The 23,256-nt window shown below is 36.6% G+C and overlaps 1 protein-coding gene across 1 annotated transcript in view; it reads left to right on the top strand.

Annotated features, from left to right (window-relative positions):
• Nucleotides 1-23,256, top strand: part of Prr16 (proline rich 16) — a 189,471-nt gene that overhangs the window by 70,720 nt on the left and 95,495 nt on the right. The window lies entirely within an intron of this gene.

Below are 23,256 nucleotides of genomic sequence, written 5' to 3'. Positions count from 1 at the left end.
CACTGCCTCCACCTTCAGTTCTTGGTAGCTACTCTTTGTTTCTCTGAGCTTCGTGTTTAAAAAAAAATCTCAGATATGACAGTAAGCGGTCCATTTTTGCCAATCGCTTACTTTATTAACTACCTGTGAAACTATAGTTCACATACTTAGTTTTAGATTTAGATGAATTATCTATTAAGGGTGGATAATAAGAACTCTCATCAAATTGCTGTTCAGCTGGCATAGTGCATGACATGTGATCAATGCATGATAAGTCATGTTAGTTTCCCTTGAATATTGCAGAACAGTCAAATTTAAAATTCTGCTTCCTCAAAAGTCACTATGTTCAGATCCAAGTGAACATTTATGTTAGCATTCAGATCCATGCTAACATTTGTTTGTTAGCAAATGCCATTGAATCCTTGGATGAACATGCAATAGGCAGAAAAGGAAATCACATTAGAGGACTTGCAGTTGATACAGAACTAGTAAATGAATGCCTATGGAGACAGCATCAAAGGATTTCTTGGCTAACCATAGAGAGAAGGCACTAGGCTTCTCTGACTCAGTCAGAGAATTCTCTAGCATTGGCACCATATGTACTTAAAATGTACTTAATACTGTCATTCATGCACTGTGATTGTATGAATGAGAATTTTATCAGGAACCCAGCCTAGGATGTACAGAACATCAGAGGACTCACTCATTTAACATTACACAAGATCTTTCTTACTGACTAACTAATCAATCTCTTGCCTCCCTATCACTAAGATTTTAGACAGGTACCCCACACTCCTAGTTCATTGCAGAATGTAAGCTTGTTTTGTCTGAGAAAGGACCCACTATTTCAGTCCAGGTTGGCCTCAAACTTGGGATCTAATCACCTCAACCTTCTGATTGCTGCACCATGCCCAGCTACAACAACACAGGATTTAGTCAATCTCTACAGTTTATACTGATTGCCCAATGAATTTGTGTCTCTCAAAAGCTTCTAATGGCTTTGGAAGTCAGCATGGCTCATGACATTGATTTTAGTAGCAAACATTTATTTCATTTATAGTATCACTTCAAGTTCTTACATTATGTCATAAACATAATAACAGTACAATAAAAAATTTTTTTCTGGCTATGGTGTTGAATTGTAGTATATAAAGTCAGCAAATGTAAATCAGTTAATTAAATATAATATTTATTATTCTTTTATAATTCAGAATTGATTACATTTGTATTCTATTTAATATAAACTAACAAGAAGTATGTTTTCTAATTGTATGAACTATTGTTGAGAGGAAAAAATAAATATAGTTTTTGAGGATTTTTTTTAGTTAATAATAGTTATTCAAATTTGGTAACTAGTATTTTTCAAGAATAGCCTGTTTCATAACTTAGGAGACTTATTATGAATTAATAAATATACAACTTTCTTCGGTTACTAAGCTTAGACACACCTTTTACTTGACTTTGGTTATTTGTACAAAATTGTATTTAGTTCTTTGAAATTTTTGCAGAAGATATGTGGGTTTTATTCTTCTGTAAAATTTCATTCGTTACAAACCTTTCCACATTTATTTCTTGTTGATTTTTAGAGATGTACAGGACATGCTTCCAGTTATAGTGTTGTTAGAATGTACACAAAAAGAGCTGAGCTCTGAGCTCATTTGTACAGCTAGCCAGTTTCCAAAATCATGACTAAAGGATTTTAACTTTCCACAATCATGGTGCAGAGAACAGCTCAGAAAACTCAGACAACTTCTGTCATTTAATAGAAAGCCCTGATGATTTCACTACCTTGTTCAAAACACATTTATCTGAGCAGCAGACCCATGACTCTAATCGAAGTGGCCTGACCTTGGCTTCAGTCCTGTTTCTATACCACAGCAATTGATGCATACCACAGAGTAGTGAATCACAGCTTGTCTTTCCATGTTATAAACATAAATTAGCTTGTGATGCATGTGAAGAGGTAAATGCTCTTATACACTTTTTATAAACTCATTATTATATCCCAATCTGATGCCAATGAGGGTAATGATGACTTAGACTACAGTGTCGATTCCCCAGGAATAATAAATGTCACACTCATGAAATGTTTCCATTCAGTACTAGTAACAATTTCATCCTTTGTACCACACATTAGATTAGAGAGAAACCTAACAGGGTCATCATTTGCTTGTTTCACAATGAAACTATTCCCAAACTCAGGAAAAAGTGTTTCCTTTGAACACATACTCAGCTTATCAACAGTATAATCATTCTAAAAATTATATATACTAACCTGAGTTTTCTTTTTTTTGTTTTAATGGTTGAATTTTTATTTAATATTTATTTTTTACTATCTGTATAGGGAGGGGAATAAAATCTGGAATTTAAAATAAATAAAGTAATTAAAATTCCAACTTTTGCAAGTCCCAAATCTTTAAAAAATCAAATACTTAAAAAGTTTCGTCTCTGGGCTGGAGAAATGGTGCAATGGTTATAAGTACTTAATGCTCTTGATGAGGACCTGAGTCTTCCCAGCATGATGGTTAATCATTACTGTCTAGTCGATTGGCTTGAATTATGCTTATGTTATTATCACAGAGATTCGAGTACATCTGCAGGCCATTTCCAGAATGGATACAATTTTATGAAAAGGAAAACTTATCATGGATATGATATTGGTGCACCATACCATGGCTAAGGGCCTGAGGGGGATAATACAGGGGTAGAGATAAAGGCAGGTCATGTAGGTCTCGTTCTCTATTCCCTTCCTGCCTGCTTGCAGTAATAATGTGAAACGCAGACTTCTTCTCAAAAAGGAGAGAAATCCTAGAACCCATGAGCCAGAATCAATCCTTCCTGCCTTCATTGGATTCTTCCCTCAGGTGGTTTCTACATTGTAGACAGCAATTTCTTTGTTTTCTCCCCTGTGCTTTCTCTTGCCTTTTAAAAACTTCTCTTTAAATTAATTTATTGATTATAGGTAAATCTGACATTCATCACAATACATTGAAGGATTATTTGAACATCATGTTCTTTTAATTAACATCCTTACATCCAAAATTTAAGGTCAAACCCAGATCAACAGCTGAATCCATTTATAAAACCTAGATATCTCTTATCTTTCAAGGCAAAACAAAATCATTTATCCAGACATACACACTACTGTAGTCTTTTGTTCCTTTTGCACTCTGGTTAGTATGATTCTCCACATTAAACCGATCATGTTTGAAATAACATTGTTATAGATATATTCATTGGTGTACTCATTATCAATAAAACAAGCATCCTGAATGGGCAACGTTTGATTGAATGAGGTAGCATATGAGTAATTGCCCAGCAAATCACACGTGAGGAGTTACACAAATGCCCTATTTTAGTAGAACCTGTGCAGCTGATCTGTTTTGTTCTGTTCTTTTAGATTCCTGTTCTTCATTTGATTGAGTCCATAAAATAAATGCAAACTTGATTAATACATGATTCTCAAGCAAGAGAGACTAAAAGTATATTTACTTTTGGAATCCAATGTCCAAAATTGTACTTAATGCTTTATTAGGAAGGATCTGGTATATGTGCAACAGGGAGGAAGAGGGTTTTGAGGCTGTCCATATGACATAGAATAAATACTGTGGACTGGTGTATTCTAATGAGCTCTGTAAAAGTCTGCAAAGAAGTGTCTATACATGTATAAGATTTTTCTGTTTGTACTAAGACCTTGATAGTCCATCACCATGCTTGCTTTAGGTCCTGGTCTGTCTAATACAGCTTTCAAAGAGAGAACACTTCAGTCCCTAGTTCTTTGCTAAAAGATTATTCTTATATATATATTTGAAGAAAATCATAAATTAAGAAATCTTAAGGATATTTACTTATGCTTGTGAACATGAAGGTGAATTTATAATTTCCAACGGAAATTATAACCCACTGGGCAGCAGCTCATCACAAAGTCTGAAATAATTTCTAAGTATTTTAAAGTTCCAAATAGAAGGGGTTCCAAACAAAGGAGGTCTTCATAAAGCATATCCATGAACAGAAAATCTAACTTTTAAAAGTTATATTAAGATATATTAAATAGTTTCAAAGTTTCATTCATGCATTTCTTATGTGTGATTAGTATATCCTATATCAAGTATTTATGGTTTAAAATTATTTTAAATTTTAGCTCACACTTAAGTAAACCTTTAGTCATACAATTGCATATAATTAAACTTTTCTTTTGTATGATAAAAATTAATACCTGTAAGTACCAGAGGTTTCCCCCAAGTTCGCTAGGTTAAATAATGATAATTATTTGAGGCAATGTTTTTTGTACCCAGCTTTCTTTAAATCGAGCCCATTTACATTGTAATCACATAAGTGCATTTTCAGTTTAATTGTGTCAGTAGTGACAATTTGAAGTAATTTAGAAAGGGAACAAAAATAAAATTCATTTCCACGTACATGAAATAAAATATAAGGAATGGTGGACAATGTAGACACAACCACATACACATTCATACATTATTAATATATGAATGAATATATCTAAATATATTTAAGTTTATAGATGTAGCTAAAACCCTAACACCTAAGGGTAGCCATCAGACAAGCAGTCCATGCCTACAGGGTCAATAACCTCCTTTACAACCTGCTTATGTCTAGATTTTCACAAGGTAATGGTTCCTATCCTACTTATATGACTTCTCAAGTAAAAGAAATTAAATATATTTACATTTCAAATTCAACTTAAAATTAATTCTCCCCAATAAATAGTTGTCTCCACATTGGTAAAGGAAGGGTTTGATCTGTAGAGGGGCGTGACGGATGGGCGTGACCTCGTGGGCTGTTAGAGGTTCTTGAGCCATTCAGACACGTGTTTTAGACTTAGGTTGAGGTGCTCAAGGACTTCATGTGCAATCTGTCATAAACTAAGTAGAACAAGAAAAATCTCTTATTGTAGAAAGTATGGGCAACCTTGTTTATAACGTGAGAACTACTATAATTATACATCCCATTGATATAAGATGGCATGTTCTGTGTGTGGAAACCAGCTTATCAAAGTATTTCACATGATTAACCTTGCATGAATATGGAGAAAAATGCAGACCTAATAATGTCAAAAAGACTGGGTCTACTGTATTTTATTTACAACTGATTAAAATGCAATATGAGAAAATGAGGTATTTGAATTAAGGTATTATCATTGGTTTATCTGTTTTACACTAAGTAAAAATAGTTGTTTTCTATGCATATATATGTACATCACACACACACATTCACACCCACGTGTGCACGCATGCGTGTGCGCGCGCACACACACACACACACACACACACGTATGAAAAAATAAGACTTGGAAGAGGAAACTGGGAGAGCTGTTAGCAGTGGTTCTCATCCTTCCTAATGCTATGATTCTTTAAAACAGTTCTTCATGAATAAAATTATGTTGTTGCTACTTCATGACTATAATTTTGCTATGTTATGAATTGTTTTTTATCTTAAAAAAAGATTTATTTTCACTTTTATGTGTGTGTGTGTGTGTGTGTGTGTGAGCCCAAACAATGGTGCTAAAGAAATATTTGAAAAAAAATAGCCAAAGTTACAGAGATACCAAACTTCAAATCTGAGAAGGCCATACACCCGAGAGAAGAAAAAATACAAAGCTTAGGGTGCTCAAAGCTGAAATCCTGTAGGTGGCCTGGGCAGGGTGGCAGTGATGGCTGACGTGCTGTGGGGATCCTTAGCCTTGGTTTTCATGGCTTACCTTCTGACATCAAGTCTCACTTGTTGAAGTCTCACTTTGTGGTCAGTGGAGCAGAGTATATAACCAGCTTCTACAGTGGCTGAGGGGTTCACATGGGTAGATGCTGCTGTCTGGGCCAAATCTGTCCTTAGTGATTTTCACTATGGAGAGAGAGGTGTGTTAAATGTCAGAGTCTTTGATGTAACCGTGTTTGTATTGGCTACTCCAGCTTCATTAGTTTAGTCTCCTATACATCTATGCTCTGCCCATACATACTCATGCATGTGGAAAAATTTAATCATGTATGTATGTATGTAATTGTATGTTTCATGTGGGTGTGCATACATATGTATATAAGCCTTCATGTGTTTACATGTGTGTATAGTGTTTATATGTTTCATGTGGCTGTGCACACATATGCATAGAAGTTTATGTGCATGCAGGTGCCTTCTTCGGCAGTTCTACTCTGTATGTTTCTGAGGCAGAGTCTCTCACTGAGCCTGGAGCTCATTAATCCGGCCTGACTGGCTTAGCCAGCAAGGCTTGGGGATTATCACATCTCTTTTTCCTCAGGACTGGCATCACCAATGTGACATGCTTCTGTGAAGGTCTGGGAATTCGAACTCAGTTCCTCATGCTTCTGTGGGAGGTACTTTACCGACCCAGTGTAAATATCTGATATGCAGGATATATGGCCCCCAGAAGGATTGTGACCCATGGGTTGAGAGCCACTGCTTTAGAACCATTTCTTATACTTACTGGCTGGGCATTTTCTAGCTAATCTTTCTTTTATATAAGAAGTAAAACTTGTACCTATAACATAAAGCATTCTCTGATGTAAGAAAGTAGGTCCTTTTTGATAAAATTGCTTTAATTCCACCATATATTTAAAGACCTAGTACTCATCTTCTCAAAGCCCAATTCTGCTAAAAACCTTATTCTATTTCATTGTTTTGAGCAATGGGCTAATTATACTTGCAATTAAACTTACAATTATTTCATGCATGGATTTCTTTCACAGTATTTTGACATTTCAATTTTATTTCAAATGGTCCTGCTCCCCCATGAATTTTGACAAGGTTGAATTGCACATCGCACATGCATTCCGTGAGAACATAGTAAGGCCAACTAGGTTGTATCCTCTATTACCCACCCCAGGATGTCATGAGAACATTTGATTACCTGACATTCCTGAGTTTTATATATTATGTTGGTACTCGCTTTAAAGAAAATTCTGGAACCTTTTGGCCTTCTACTCCTTAATAGTATCTTTGAAAGAGGAATGTAATTCATGAATGAACATATCTTTTGACAGTGATTTAAGATATGGTTATGTAAATATATGAAAAAAACAAGACATGGAGAAGCATTGATCAGAGTGTAGTAGAGATTTGTTGTCTGTACATATGAGGCCCTCAGTCTAGATTGGTTGCAGCCTTGCAAACAATTGCATCTTACAGAGCAGTGTCTGGAACTAGAGACAGGTGACTCAACGGCTCAGTGACAACCAGTCTGGAAGAAACGGGGAGTTCCCGGTTTTGAGAAAAACTCGGTGTCATAAAATAATGTGGGGGAATAATAGAGGCAGACATTGGATGTGAACCTCTGGTTTCTTTATGATGTTTTGCATATGAGTGTGTTTGCACACACCTGTACACATTCATAAATAGCACACATGTCATAAAGAAAGAGAAACGGCTATTATTTTTTATCTTAACGGTGATTCATTTAAAAGTGGGCCCATGCATTTGTTTTAGAATTTAGAAGTTTCAAAGGAGCATGAACTTTGTGCTACAACTTTTCCACAGCAACACTCATGCTTTCTTTCCCCTGGGCAGTAACAACTGTCAAAGCTTTCCTGGAGTCTAGAAGGAATTCTCTATGAATTCAGTCAGCGAAGTCCTTTACTGCAACCTAGCCAGTGTTATTCTATTTCTGGTTTCACTATGATCTTTGTTATAGTGCTCTTAAGTTGACAAAAAAAGAGTTATTTTCCTACATGCTCTTGAATTTTTCTCATTTTTTATTTTTCATTTCATATTTTTTTCATTTCTAAGGCATATTCAATTCCTGTACAGATTTAAAGTATACAGACTTTCTACATTTTGTTTTGGCCTTTCTTGTTAGGCAGACATGCTGTGTTATACTTTTATAGTTATAATAGCTTATAAATGGATATAGAGGACTAAAACTATTTCCCAAAATCCAGCATTTCACACTAACATTTCAATCCTGAAGTGATACTTGCAGATCTATTAATAGTAAATTGGAAAATTCAGATGAAAAAAATTAATATATACCCTATCTATGTGACTGAGTTTGTGCTTTTGTCTTTATGACCCGTGCATAGGTTTCTTGCCTAGAGTCCTGGTAGCCCGCTGACCTCCCAGTACTTATTGCCCAGGGGAGTGGACATTGGTGTGGTTCTTCATTTTGTCTTCCTGGCTGTCATGGAGATCCATTCACTGAATGAGAGTGCTGTCCTGGAATTGAGTTCGCAGAGGCCACGCTTTCAGAAATAGACATTTTCACCTTTTATGGATCAAACTTTTGTAACAATAGATTGATCAGTTTAGTGCAAGGTCATATTCATCAATACCCACTCCATTCCCCATGCAACACTCCCCAGCCATATCCATGAACAAGCCTTCAACAGAAGGTCCATCACCTGTGAGAATTTATTCTTGTTAATCACAATTTCAAAAAAAAAGAACTTTATAATAAGAGACTTAAAAATCAAAACAGCCCTAAGATTTCATCTTACACCAGTCAGAATGGCTAAGATTAAAAATTCAGGAGACAGCAGGTGTTGGAGAGGGTGCGGAGAAAGAGGAACACTCCTCCACTGCTGGTGGGGTTGCAAATTGGTACAACCACTCTGGAAAGCAGTCTGGCGGTTCCCCCGAAAACTGGGCACCTCACTTCCAGAAGATCCTGCTATACCACTCCTGGGCATATACCCAGAGGATTCCCCACCATGTAATAAGGATACATGCTCTACTATGTTCATAGCAGCCCTATTTATAATTGCCAGATGCTGGAAAGAACCCAGGTATCCCTCAACAGAAGAGTGGATGCAAAAAATGTGGTATATCTACACAATGGAGTACTATTCAGCCATTAGAAACAATGAATTCATGAAATTCTTAGGCAAATGGATGGAGCTAGAGAACATCATACTAAGTGAGGTAACCCAGACTCAAAAGGTGAATCATGGTATGCACTCACTAATAAGTGGTTATTAACCTAGAAAACTGGAATACCCAAAACATAATTCACACATCAAATGAGATACAAGAAGAAAGCAGGAGTGGTCCCTGGTTCTGGAAAGACTCAGTGAAACAGTATTTGGCAAAACCAGAACGGGGAACTGGGAAGGGGTGGGAGGGAGGACAGGGGAAGAGAAGGGGGCTTACGGGACTTTCGGGGAGGGGGGGGCTAGAAAAGGGGAAATCATTTGAAATGTAATTAAATTATATCGAATAAAAAAATAACAATAAAAAAATTAGAAATTCACTGAACCTTCTTTGAATAGCTATTCAGAAAAATAGTTAATATTTAAGTTCTTACAACTTTACTATAATATGTACTGTTTACTGGGATCACATGTTTTTTTAAAAAAAAACTATTTTTTGAGTTTATTATGTCATAAAAACTATTTAAGAGACCGAATAATGAGGTAACCACACACACTCTGGCTAAATACAATTTAATAGTAACTATGTATAAATCAGGGACTTGTTTTAGTTTACTTTCTGTTCCTGTGATAAACTCCATGAACAAAACAACTCAAGGCTTGTTTCTGGCTTAGATGTCCATATCTAAGTCCATTGTGGAGGGAAATGGAGGCAGGAGCTGAAGCAGAGGCCATGGAGGAATGCTGGCTCCTGACTTGCTTTCTCTGGCTTATTTAGGTTGCTTTCTCATGTAGCCCAGACCAACTGTTCAGTGGTGTCTTTGTGCACAGTTAACTGGCAACTCCCACATCAATCAATCATCAAGCAAGAAAATGACCCATAGAGGTGACCACAGGTATCAATGAAGAAGGGAATTCTCCACTGAGGTTTCCTCTTCCCAATTGACTCTAGCTCATGACATATTGACAAAAACTAACCAATATATGTCATGTTATATTCCTTTCCAGACTGAGTTTAAAAAAAAAAAAAGTTGTTTTTTTTGTTTTGTTTTGTTTTTGTTTTTGTTTCAAGACAGGGTTTCTCTGTGTAGCCCTGGCTGTCCTGGAACTCTAAAAAAATAGTTTTAAAAAACATTTGAAAAATGTTTTAAAATTATCATCCTCACATGCCATAAATTGGCTCTAGCTCATGACATATTGGCAAAAACTAACCAGTATATGTTATGTTATATTCCTTTCCAGACTGAATTAATATAATAGTTTTAAAAAACATTTGAAAAATGTTTTAAGGTTATCATCCTCACATGCCTTAAAAATTAGGGTTTTCCTATGTAAGCATACCCTTATTTTCTTGATTTGTAATCGGGTGAATTCTTTACAAATGTGATATTTAAATAAATTGTAGTTCGTTCCCTCAAAAGTTCAAGCTTTATTTCATACAGTATAGAGACAGAAATGACATTGATTTTCGGAAAGAAAATAAATATACTGTGAAATCTTTTCTAAAAATAAAAGGTCCATTTCCAATTTTTAGGACAGAAGTTTGAATACAATTAAACGGATAAACTTGGACTCCCATTTTTTCAAGTGTTGTTAATTGATTGCCTAAATGAGACGAACAGATGTTTATAAACTGCAGTGCAGTTACTTATTTGCATATTCTTCATCAACTAAGGTCTGTAAAACCCAGGCAAACTGAGGCACATAAACAATAAGCAGGGATTGAAAATGCCAAAATATGCTCTTCCCAGGCTGTTTTGTTTTGTTTTGGTTTGATTTGGTTTGGTGTTTTTGAGAAGTACACCTCTCCTTCTTCCACCCAGAGAGATTTCAGATCAACTAACGGGGCTGAGACAGAACTCTCAAAACATTTATAGAATTTTCATAGGTAAACAAGACTAAGAAGAAGCTGGTGAGGATTAAGCATGCTGTGGAGCAAGGGGTGAACTTTCTGTGACTGTCTGTAATGAAGTCTGCACAGTATTTATGGAAAATAGCATTCCACAAAGGCAGCAAGAGAAAGGTAGTTGGGAAAATGCGATTTTTATAGCTAAATGCAAACACCATATAAAGACTAGACGCTTCATCTCGGTTTTCTCATATTGCCTACAACCTAATCAAAGAAAAACACTTGTAAGTAGAAAATATTGTTCAATATTTTGGTATTTCATCCATATCACATTTTTATTATTAGTAGTGAAAAGATAATACAAAGTGGAAAACTACACATTCTTTTGTAATGATAGATTATATCAAGCCAGAAATATATTTTATTAACTGTGATGTTGTTGCTTTGTAGCTGACATTAAGTCTCTGGTAGATGAGATTACCTTGTCAGAGCCAACCATCTCAGGAGAAATTTTGTAAAACAAATTCAGCACATTTTAGGAAAGCTGTCAGGTATTTTTGGAATGCCGCTGTTGCAATTCTTGGGAGATATGATAGACTATCAAACTATCTCTGCAAGATGAAATTCCCATCCATTTGATGTCTCAAGTAGCAGTGACTTAGCCTTGGTTGTATGAGAATCACTCGGTTTAGTCATACACTCTCAGTTTGCTTCTTGTTCCCACCCCAATCTGTTTTGAAGGGTTATTTGCTTACTTTTTGGTCAATAGATATTTATAAACATTTTGTAAATTAAATGAAGTTTTTCTATTGAATGCTTATAAACACTTTTCTTGAGGCAGTGCTTTGCCATGCTGCCCAGGTTGACTTCAAATTTTCCTTTCCCCTTGCTCGGTCTGGGAGTAGCCAGATGCTGTAATTACAGTCACCTGCCATTGTACAGGCCCATTCAGAAAACACTTTTCAAAAATAAATTAATGAGTTTTATCTTCCATTATCTTCTAAGAGTTTTATTTTTAAAATGATTTATTTTTTAGTCTAGCGATTTGTGTAGATTCAAAACATGGTTACATGGTGGACACATTGTAAAAACATCTGAACAAATGCTCTGGGGGAGACACACTCACTAAGACTGCTAGTTTAGTTTTAACAGTGACATGAATATAGGGTTTTGTATGTGATATGTAGTTTTCTGTTGTAGACAGAAAAACTAGAATCAGAAACACTCCTACTCTTTGGAGAGCATGGACACAGTGTGTTTACTTAGTAAGTATTTACTGCCTTGGAAGAAATAACAAAATAAAATTCATGGTCTCTGAAAGCCTACAAATTTTATGAAGGGGACAAGCATACTACAGGACCTGAGAAAATATCCAGTGAAATAGAAGTCTCTAAAGAGTGGTACAAGCAGAACATTACTCTGCAAGGAACAGCAGAAAAGTATGGTGGTATCATCATGAAAGAGATGCAGTGTGGTCAGGCATTGGCTTGACAGAAAGTCCTTGACAGATGTCAGAACAGTGTTTCAAAATAAGAGGGTCTGCCTGTAAACAGCAGCTAAGGGCAAATATAAAGAAGCAATTAGAGATTAAACTAAGTTGTTGGTGTGTCTGCTTTGAGACAAGTAATGGGAATTTCAGGTGAAGAAAAGTTTTGGTGTGGACAAATATAGAATTGTGACAGTTTAAGTGTTCAGGGATATCTGGTATGATGATGCTTGCCTGAGAAATTCATGAAGGGTAGAAACAAACTGATGTTTAAGCCTGCCTATTATATATAATATAAGATACCATTTCAGAAAAAACATCCCAGCTGTAAGAATTGGATTCAACTTAAGTGCACTTTATTAGGGAATTAGGTTGTAATTCATATTGTTCATATTGTTCATTATCAACTGCAAAGGAAGAATATTTTTCTGTTATTAAAATAAAACTCTTTCTCAGAAGTCCAGCAGGCATATACATCTAACAGTGTTCCCTGCATACCCGTGATCAGTAGATGCAGACAGAGAAGATAGAATTTATGGAACTATCTTTTGCCACAGAGTTCTAATCCTATAGCTTCCTCTTTTTTTAGTGAATATAATCTTCATTTACATTTCAACTGCTAGAAACTTTCCTGGTTTCCCACTCCCTGAAAACCCTCAACCCCTCCTCCTACCCCCTGCCTCCAAGTATATGCCCCTCCACCTGACCCACTCCTACCTTCCCCCCACCTCGATTTCCTTTCGTTGGGGCATCAATTGAGCCTTCACAGGACCAAGGACCTCTCCTCCCACTGATGCCTGACAAGGCATTCCTCTGCCACATTTTTGGCTGGAACCATGTGTATGCCTTGATTGATGGTTTAGTCCCTGGGAGTCCTGGGGCGTCTGGGTAGCAGACCTCATTGTTCTTCCCATGGGGCTGTAAACCTCTTCAGCTCCTCCAGTGTGCTCTCCAACTCCTCCATTGGGGATCCCACGCCCAGTCCAATGGTAAGCTGCTAGCATCTGCCTCCATATATGTAAAGCTCTAGCAGGGCCCCTCCTGAGACAACCACAACAGGCTCCTTTCGGCATGCATTTCTTGTTGTCTATAATAGTATTGGGGTTTGGTGACTGTTTATAGGATGAATCCCGATGTAGGGCGGTCTCTGGGTAGCTTTTCCTTCATTTTCTGCTCCACACTTTGTCTCCATTATTGCTCCTGTATTTTGTTCCCTTTCTTAAAGGAACCAAAGCACCCCTTAACATGCTTAAAATGGAGGTGGAGTAGAATTATCATGGGAAACACTTTGATTTCCAATAGGGAACATAAGGACACATTGAAAAGGCAACCGATGATGTCTCCATTAGGTTCCTCCCACTATGGTTCAAGGAAGCCTGTGGAGGAGGAGGCAGAAAGATTGTAGGAGCAAGAGGGGATAGAGCACACCAAGGAAACAAGGCCTTCTAGACATCATAGGGCCAGATAACATCTTAACTCACAATTGTGACAGCATTCATAAGGAGTGCTACGGCCAGGACAGGTGGGTGCTGGTGCTGAGAGGGGAGTGGACTCAAGCCCCAATCCCTAACCTAGAAACTATCTCCAGTTGAAACTATCTCACAAATAAAAAAAATAGTTTCCTCCAACAGAGTCTCTCTGGATATACAAACCACTCTTACAGATAGGCCCCATGTCCAGCATTATACAGCCAAGACAACATGAATTCAATGGTATTTTTGGAGGTTTTCTTTTCTTTTTTCTTTTCTTGTCCTTTTGTATAATATTATCGTTTCTGGTTTTCTGTTTATATGGGATTTCTGTGTTTGTCAATGTGTGGATCTCTGTGTCTCTATGTGTTCTTGTACTTCTTTGCATCTTTGTTTTTCTGTTTGTTTATTTTGTTCTTTCCAGGGTTTTTGTTATTGTTATTGTTATTGTTTCTTCTTCTTCTTCCTCTTCCTCTTCCTCTTCCTCTTCCTCCTCCTCCTCCTCCTCCGCCATTTTTTTTAATAACAAAATGCAAGAAAGAATATAGATTTGGAGATGTGTAGGGTAGGAAGGACCAGAATATTAGAGAGGGCTGACATCATAAAAGGTTTTCTTTTAAGGATCCAGCTATTAACAAAATGACATAAACATTTATTACAAGGTTGAGATCAAAGACTAATGTCATTTTAAAGGATTGGCAGGATACTTTAAAGAGAAGGACTGAGGAGTGGAATCAACAACAAGGCATGATCATACCTTAAGAGAGGGTGATGTATATAATCATTTCTTTTCTGTTGCTGTGGCAGAGCCTTGTGATCAGGACAACTTATAGAAGAAGTAATTTACTTTGCTTTCAGTTTTAGCAGCTTAGTGTCTATAAAGGCTGAATGAGTATGGCAGTAGGTAGAAGTCATGGTGGCAAAAACAGGAGGCACAGACCTTGAATTGCAAACCTGAAGGAGAGAGAGGAAACTAGAATTATCTAAGGTCTTTTCATCTCAAAGCCAGAACCAAGTGATATACATCATCTAGCAAGGACACACACTCTACATCTTCCCAAACAGCTCTACCAACCTGTCCTAAGGGGTCAAATACTGAAGACTCTAGGAGACATCTCATTTAATCATCTCAATTATTGTCGGTTCATCTATTTTGTTGGGAAAAATACAACAAAGAATGCTATTTAAAACAGCTGTTCTATGAAGTATTGTACTTTGTATTTAAATAATACGAAAATATGGAAAGAGCTCTCTTACAGGCATTTCTAGTTCATAAGTATCTAACTGAAGTCATTTGAAGGTGACCTGTCTGGAATATCTAACGCATCTTTGTCCACACACTTGTAGGAACATCAAGAAGTCTGGGTCTCCCATGCTCATGGATCGGTAGAATCAATATAGTTAAAATGGCCATTTTGCCTAAAGCACTATACAGATTCAATGCAATACCCATCAAAATCCCAACTCAATTCTTCACAGAGTTAGAAAGAGCAATTATCAAATTCATCTGGAACAACAAAAAACCCAGGATAGCTAAAACTATTCTCAGCAACAAAAGAAAATCTGGGGGAATCAGTATCCCTGACCTCAAGCAATACTACAGAGCAATAGTGTTAAAAACTGCATGGTATTGGTACAGTGACAGGCAGGAGGATCAATGGAACAGGATTGAAGATCCAGAAATGAACCCACACACCTATGGCCACTTGATCCTCGACAAAGAGGCTGAAAACATCCAATGGAAAAAAGATAGCCTTTTCAACAAATGGTGCTGGTTCAACTGGAGGTCAGCATGCAGAAAAATGCGAATTGATCCATCCTTGTCTCCTTGTACTAAGCTCAAATCCAAATGGATCAAGGACCTCCACATAAAGCCAGACACTCTGAAGCTAATAGAAAAGAAACTGGGGAAGACCCTTGAGGACATCGGTACAGGGAGAAAGTTTCTGAACAGAACACCAATAGCGTATGCTCTAAGAGCAAGAATTGACAAATGGGACCTCATAAGGTTACAGAGTTTCTGTAAGGCAAAGGACACCATCAAGAGGACAGATCGGCAACCAACAAATTGGGAAAAGATCTTCACCAATCCTACATCAGATAGAGGGCTAATATCCAATATATATAAAGAACTCAAGAAGTTAGACTCCAGAAAACCGAACAACCCTATTAAAAAATGGGGTACAGAGTTAAACAAAGAATTCTCACCTGAAGAACTTCGGATGGCGGAGAAGCATCTTAAAAAATGCTCAACTTCATTAGTCATTAGGGAAATGCAAATCAAAACAACCCTAAGATTTCATCTTACACCAGTCAGAATGGCTAAGATTAAAAATTCAGGAGACAGCAGGTGTTGGAGAGGGTGCAGAGAAAGAGGAACACTCCTCCACTGCTGGTGGGGTTGCAAATTGGTACAACCACTCTGGAAAGCAGTCTGGCAGTTCCTCCGATAACTGGGCACCTCACTTCCAGAAGATCCTGCTATACCACTCCTGGGCATATACCCAGAGGATTCCCCACCATGTAATAAGGATACATGCTCTACTATGTTCATAGCAGCCCTATTTATAATTGCCAGATGCTGGAAAGAACCCAGGTATCCCTCAACAGAAGAGTGGATACAAAAAATGTGGTATATCTACACAATGGAGTACTATTCAGCCATTAGAAACAATGAATTCATGAAATTCTTAGGCAAATGGATGGAGCTAGAGAACATCATACTAAGTGAGGTAACCCAGACTCAAAAGGTGAATCATGGTATGCACTCACTAATAAGTGGTTATTAACCTAGAAAACTGGAATACCCAAAACATAATCCACACATCAAATGAGATACAAGAAGAAAGCAGGAGTGGTCCCTGGTTCTGGAAAGACTCAGTGAAACAGTATTTGGCAAAACCAGAACGGGGAACTGGGAAGGGGTGGGAGGGAGGACAGGGGAAGAGAAGGGGGCTTACGGGACTTTCGGGGAGGGGGGGGGCTAGAAAAGGGGAAATCATTTGAAATGTAAATAAATTATATCGAATAAAAAAAAAAAGAAGTCTGGGTCTCATTGAATCCTTCTTTTCTTCCATGTAGTCCCACAGCTTCTCATATGGTTTATCCATCACGGTATTCAGATAATTTACAAAATATTATGACTGCAAAAGCAAGTTCACAATGGATCCGAGCAGTATCGACCAGCATCATGAGACTTGTATCTAAAAACTAGGTATACATCACGTCCTTCATGTTCCATTGATTAATATAATTGCAGAGTCTATTCAGATTTCAGTGTTCAGTCTTTGTTTCCTTTCATCTCCCATTCACTCCATCTTCTTTCCTATGCTTTTAATAAATATTGTAATGTATATTAAGTGTAATATAGTGTTACTAATATCTATTCTGAAATGTAGAAGAAAGACCATTTTTCATAGGCTATTTATTCACGAAATGGGGTAATGAATGCCTGCAACTTCCATAGTTCTGTGAGAGATTTTGGGAATAGCTCCTTTCTCACTGTTGGGGTTGCTTTATATATATTGTTATCATTCATGATGTAACTTGGTTTTCACTTTGACACTATTCAATGCATTTAAGATTTTTCCAGTTTAATACTTCTAATTTTTATTTTAGATGAAATAAAATCATAGTGTTTTACATAGCTGAGGAGCATTTTAAAGCATTTTTCTTGTTGTTCTTGAAAACCTGTAGGATATCCATATAGCAACAGCATGCCATTTTCTTTCCTTTTTTATAACTTTAAGAATATGCATGTTAGAGATAGATGGAAAGTGAGAGAATAAAGAAAACTCTGTCATAATACAGGTTGTCTTGGAAATAAGATTAGAAGATGTAGTGAACCTCGTAAATAGTAATGGCACTCAAGCGTATATTTATGGCCTTTTGGGGGTTTAAAAAAGACATTCATGAGGCAGATATGTATAGATATGGTTATATTTTAATATTTATTTTTACTTATATTTACTTATTTTATCTATATCCTTCTCATTGCCACACTCCCTGTCACCCCTTCCCACAATCCTTCCCCCATACCCCTGTCTCCTTCTTCTCCTAGTGGGGCCCCCCAATGGGTACCCCCCACCCTAGCACTTCAAGTCTCTGCAAGGCTAGGTGCATCCTCTCCCACTGAGGCCAGATAAGGCAGCCCAGCTAGAAGAACATGTCTTACATACAGAGACCTGCTTTTTGGATAGCCGCCATTCTAGTTGTTCAGGAGCCACATGAAGGCTAAGCTCCACATGGAGCCCGATGTATGTAGTTTGGTGCAACCCCTGTATGTACTTTGGTGGTTCAGACTCAGAGCTGCAAGGATCCAGGTTAGTTGATGCTGTTGGTCTTCCAGTGGAATTACTATCCTCTCAGGCCCACAATCCTTTTTCTTATTCCCCTATAAGAGTTCCCAAGCTCCATCCACTGTTTAGCACTGGGTGTTTTGTACTTTTCCGGTCAGCAGTTAGGTGGAACCTCTCAGAGGACAAGTAGCTCCTGTCTGGCCTTTTTCCCTTACCACTTTTAATATTCCTTCTTTATTATGTAGACTTTGTGTTTTGATTCTTTTATGCTGGGAGGATATTTTTTTTCTTGTCCAGACTAATTGGTGTTCTATAAGCTTCTTGTATGTTTATAGGCATGTCTTTCTTTAGGTTGGGAAGGTTTTCTTCTATATTTTATTGAGAATATTTTCTGGACCTTAGAGCTGGAACTCTTTACTTTCTTCTATTCCTATTATTCTTAGGTTAGAACTTTTTAAGGTATCCTTGATTTCCTGGATGTTTTGTGTCAGGAATTTTTTAGATTTAACATTTTCTTTGATTGACATATCAGTTTTATCTATTGTGTCTTCTATGCCTGAGATTCTTTCTTCCATCTCCTCTGTTTTGTTAGTGTTGCTTGCATCTGTTGTTCCTGTCCTCTTCCCTAGGTTTTCCATCTTTAAAATTTCCTCACTTTGTGTTTTTTATTGCTTTTACTTCCACTTTCAGGTCTTTCAAAATATTATTTCTTTTCTTCAACTGTTTAACAGTATTTTCCAGTATGTCTTTAAGGGATTTATTCATTTCCTATTTAAAGACCTCTATCATCATTATAAGAATGGATTTATGAACATTTTTTTGTGTTTCAGTTGTGTGAGGATATCCAGGGCTTGTTGTAGTAGATGGCTGTGCTTAGAGGTATCATATACCCCTAGCTTTAGTTGTTCATGTTATTTTGAGGGGCTTTAGTCATCTGGATTATTCTGATCTGTTCTTGTTGTAATAGGTATTAGGGGTAGGTTAAACTGCTACGGTCCTGGTGTGGTAGGCCTCTAATGGGTTTCCTTGGGCTGTGTGTTTCCAGACCTGTAGCTCAGCTCTGATGAAGGGGGCAGAGAGGCAGTGGGAGAATAGGGGTTCCCATGGGATAGCAGATTGCTCAGAGCAGCTTGTGATATTGCTATATTTAAGAGTATGTTATTAAGGTTTATTTCTGACACATAAGAATTTCACATATTTATAGGTGAAGTATAAAAGCTTCATGCAATGCTTAATAATCAAAGCTAAGTGATTATCATTTTCATCTTTTTTGACACTCACTATTCTTTCATGTTGGTGAATCTCATCACTTTAAGTAACTTTTTTATTTGTTTGAATATAAGAAGTATTTAAATTCTCAATAACATTTAATCAATATCTTATTGGTGTGGTTTATTAAGTTGCATTTGTTTGAAAAAAAGTGGTGCTGTGACTTTTTTTTTCCCCTGAGCAACTAGAGAAATAGCTTTGTGATTTTTCTGGGTGGGGACATCATAGCAAGGAGAATCAGAAGTTACATTTTGATTGTATAAATCTGTGTTGCTTGCTAGATTCCCAAGCAGACATTGAAGTGGTCTATGAGATATATGAGGGACAGTTCAAGCAAGCAGTCTGAACAGAGAGCTGTTTATTTATAGATACTCATTGAGTTAATTAGACTAGATGGATTTCACTCAGGGATGAGGGGAGGAGTGTAATTACTGAGCCTCTGAGAAGTTCAAATGCTAATGATTATAGAAATGAGAAGAAACTAATAAAGAGAACTAAGAAAAAGTAGGTCATGTGTTAGAAGAAGAGGAACATGATGTCCAGGAGCCTAGTGAAATGCCTGGGGAATGGGCATGGTCTAATTGGAGTGTGCTGTTGATTGTTAGGTAAAAACTCAAAATGGAATAGCCATTTGTGGACTGGAACTCCATGACTTTTGTAGGCACTATTTTGCTTCAATAGGGTGAAAAAGAAAGTCTTTGGGACATGTTCTCAAATGTAATGTGAGGCGAGCATAGGAACACAGCTACAGTGTACAAAGACCATGATACATCTTCCACTGTGCCTACAGTCAGCCAAAGGGAAATGCCACTCCTCTGTCCTGGCTACCTCTCCGACTAGAGGGTACAAGGCTTTCTTCCACTACATCAGTTTTCATACAACTGCTAAAGTGAAGGTCTATGAATTAAAAAATATTGACAGGAATTGTTTCTGAATATTGAATGTATTTCTGCTTGTCTTCCTTCAGGTTTCATCATATCAAATTAACCTCTTGATTGGAAGCATTCTCTTACTATTATGTTAATACTACCAAAAGGAATAACTCTATATCAAGTCTATTAGAAACAGTTGAATTTGGAAGCCCTTGGCATTATATTTCTTCAATGGCCACAGCTTGCATAATTACTTGTTGTTTGAATAGTTTCTGCCTTGCCTGTGAATGCATTTGCATTTCAGCAACTGATTTTGTGGTGAACGGCCTCAAACTTTTCTTGGACTGATTCAGCAGAACATTATAAGGAGCATAATGAAGAAAGAAAGATCCTCAACTGGCAGATAGAATACCTGAGAACCATCCCTCTAGGTGTTACGTGGGTGGCTAGAGCATCAGTGATGGAGATGAAAACCCCAAAACATAAATTATCACAGCACACTTCCTGTAAACTGAAGTGAACATCACTAGCACTTGGTTTTAACTCACATGGAACTGAGGCATTGTGTGGTTGTTCATTTGCCTAATGTCTCACAGACCATTTGTTAAGAGTCACTGTGTAAGCCTGGTAGGGTCCACACCTTAAGGACTTTTAATGCCAGCCTTTCTCCTCCCTAGTTAGGGTCCACTGAATTTTAGAGAAGTGAGGTTTATAAAAACTTACCTGCCATTGAGTTATTTTGGGAAATGAGATCAGAAACAAATATACTTTTAAATGCCTAAAACTTCATACCATTTTGTGAGCTCTCTAAAATCTAGTTGAAATATTATTTGGACTTTCCTTGAAGGATCCTGATTATCTAATGGTGGTAGAATAGGTTTATAGTTCAGTAACTTGCCTTTGAGGGTTCTATTCCTACAAGGAATTCTTTCTAAACTCTCTTTGGTATAAAAGAAAGGCAACCTATTTTTAATTAGAAAATATGAATGTTGCAGGAGGTTTTTTTTAATATTTAGTTGTGTACTTTTTGATAGTTATTTTTTAATTATTTGTTTTTAAGCTAAAACAGCAAAGCTTAAGGGAGATAAGGAACATTCATCAGATAATCCTAGGTCAAGAATTAATGCCTGTATTACCAAAGTACTATTTTCTAGATTAAATTATTCTTAATATATTGAGACTACTGTTGTGGTAAAATAGCATTATTCTTATTAATTTCCAAACTTAGCAAAGAATATACTTATGGTCTAGAGAGATGATTCAGTGGTTATGACCACTATTTGTTCTGTTTGAAAACCTGAATTTGACCTCAGCTTCTGCATGGCAGCTCATAACCATCTGGAACTCATCTAGCCCATGTGGCACGAAGCATGCATGTAGTACACAGACATGCATGCAGAGAAAATACCCATATGCATAAACATAAATCAATTAATTTAAAAATCTTGGTTCATATATGAATATATGGTATTTAGCTTTTTAAATCAATGTAATTTATATACATATTTCTTTTGAATTGTATATATTTGATATTAATAGCTTATTTTCATTAAATACTTTGTAAAGAAACAATCCTGTACTATTAGAGTATTTTAAAAAGCATTCCATTGAGAAAACACTTTGTGAATCTATAGAAAGAAGCACATATATATATATATATATATATATATATATATACACATATATATACATATATATCTTTACACATGTGGTAGATACTAAGAGATTTCAAACTTTTTTCTGAATTAACAATGAAGTTGTACAATGAAAAAATAATTGGAATAAACTGTTAATATGAAGAAATTCAAATTATCTTCTAAATACTTTTTTTAAAGTAGCAGAACTATCTTTAATATTTCTTTCTTCCTTTGGACATTAGCTATACTGGCTAGAACTTAGCTATATAAAGTGGATAGAGGCTAGAAATAACAAAAATTTAGTCTTTATATTGTTACAAAGTAATATCAATATGATTATAGTTCTAAAACTGAAAGGTATAACTATAAATGTTAGATAAAATAGAACATTTTCTTGACTTTGTAATTTTAAAATTTAATTTTAAAAAAAGATAGCAGTAACTGTGTTTGAAAAGCTTTAATAACCTGGACTTGATGAAGCTGAATCACTGCTTAATGAAAAAATAATAAAATAGTAGAACAATGTACAAAGGGGAAATGCATGTGACAGGTTGATATCTGAGAAAAGGCTCATTTCCAAAATATAATCATCTAAAAATCAGCTGAAAAAGATAAAACATCACAAGTATACAAATGGTATGAGTGGTCATGTCCCAGTAGAGGACATTCAAATGGCCACAGAATGTGAGCTCAAGCTCACCAGTCCAAAAGGTACACAAACAAAATTAAAATCATGATTTATTTCTTTTTTATTCCAATCTCTCTTTTCCTTCTTTTTTCTGTTTTGCAAATTGCCTCAATTTCTTTCGAATTGTTCTGAAACCATTGTGTAGACCAGGCATGTGGCTGGCTTTTAACTCTTATAAGTTTTCTTCCTCAGTTTCAAAACTATTGGAATTATAGTCACCATGAGTCACTGCACTCAGTTTTCACACTATTTCTACACATCTGAGAGAATAATAAAAACAGAAAAATAGATGATAGGAAATAGTAGTAAGGAAAGGGGGCAATTAGAACTACCATACACTGTTGGTAAAAATGTACATTTTTAGGTCCCTTGAAAAGTATGTTTTAGCATCCACCGAAGCACAACCTTGTTCATGCCGTTAGTCTGTTGCTTGAGTATTCATGGAGACAGGTGAACACTCCTTTGCTCTCCCAGATAGAGCACTAACATGAGAAGGAGCAATCGCACCCGTGTAGCTTGGGGGACCAATGAACTTGTAGGATTACTTAGAAGAAGCATGGGTGATTCAAAGGGAACTCAAAATCAGGTTAGTATTGGCAAGGACTCATGAAAGCTGCTTCAGTGGAGCTGCATCCCTGGCCAATCAGCAGGCAGCTCCCTCATCGTTTGTGTGTCCTTAATAATTCCTTGCTCCCTGTACAAGGATCCTTTAGGAGGATCCTGGTGAGCCTTGTAAGAGCCATAGTTTCTGAAGCCTTGCAAATTTCGTTAGCTTCCTCATTTTAGGAACCTCCCCTCTTTCTTTGATAAACGTTGTTTTAATTTGGAGGAAATAGTTATGCAGCAGTGTGCAAATGATCATTTACAGAAGG

Source organism: Apodemus sylvaticus, chromosome 13 (assembly GCF_947179515.1).
Source record: "Apodemus sylvaticus chromosome 13, mApoSyl1.1, whole genome shotgun sequence".
NCBI lineage: Eukaryota > Metazoa > Chordata > Mammalia > Rodentia > Muridae > Apodemus > Apodemus sylvaticus.
This window is presented reverse-complemented; position numbering and strand designations above follow the sequence as displayed.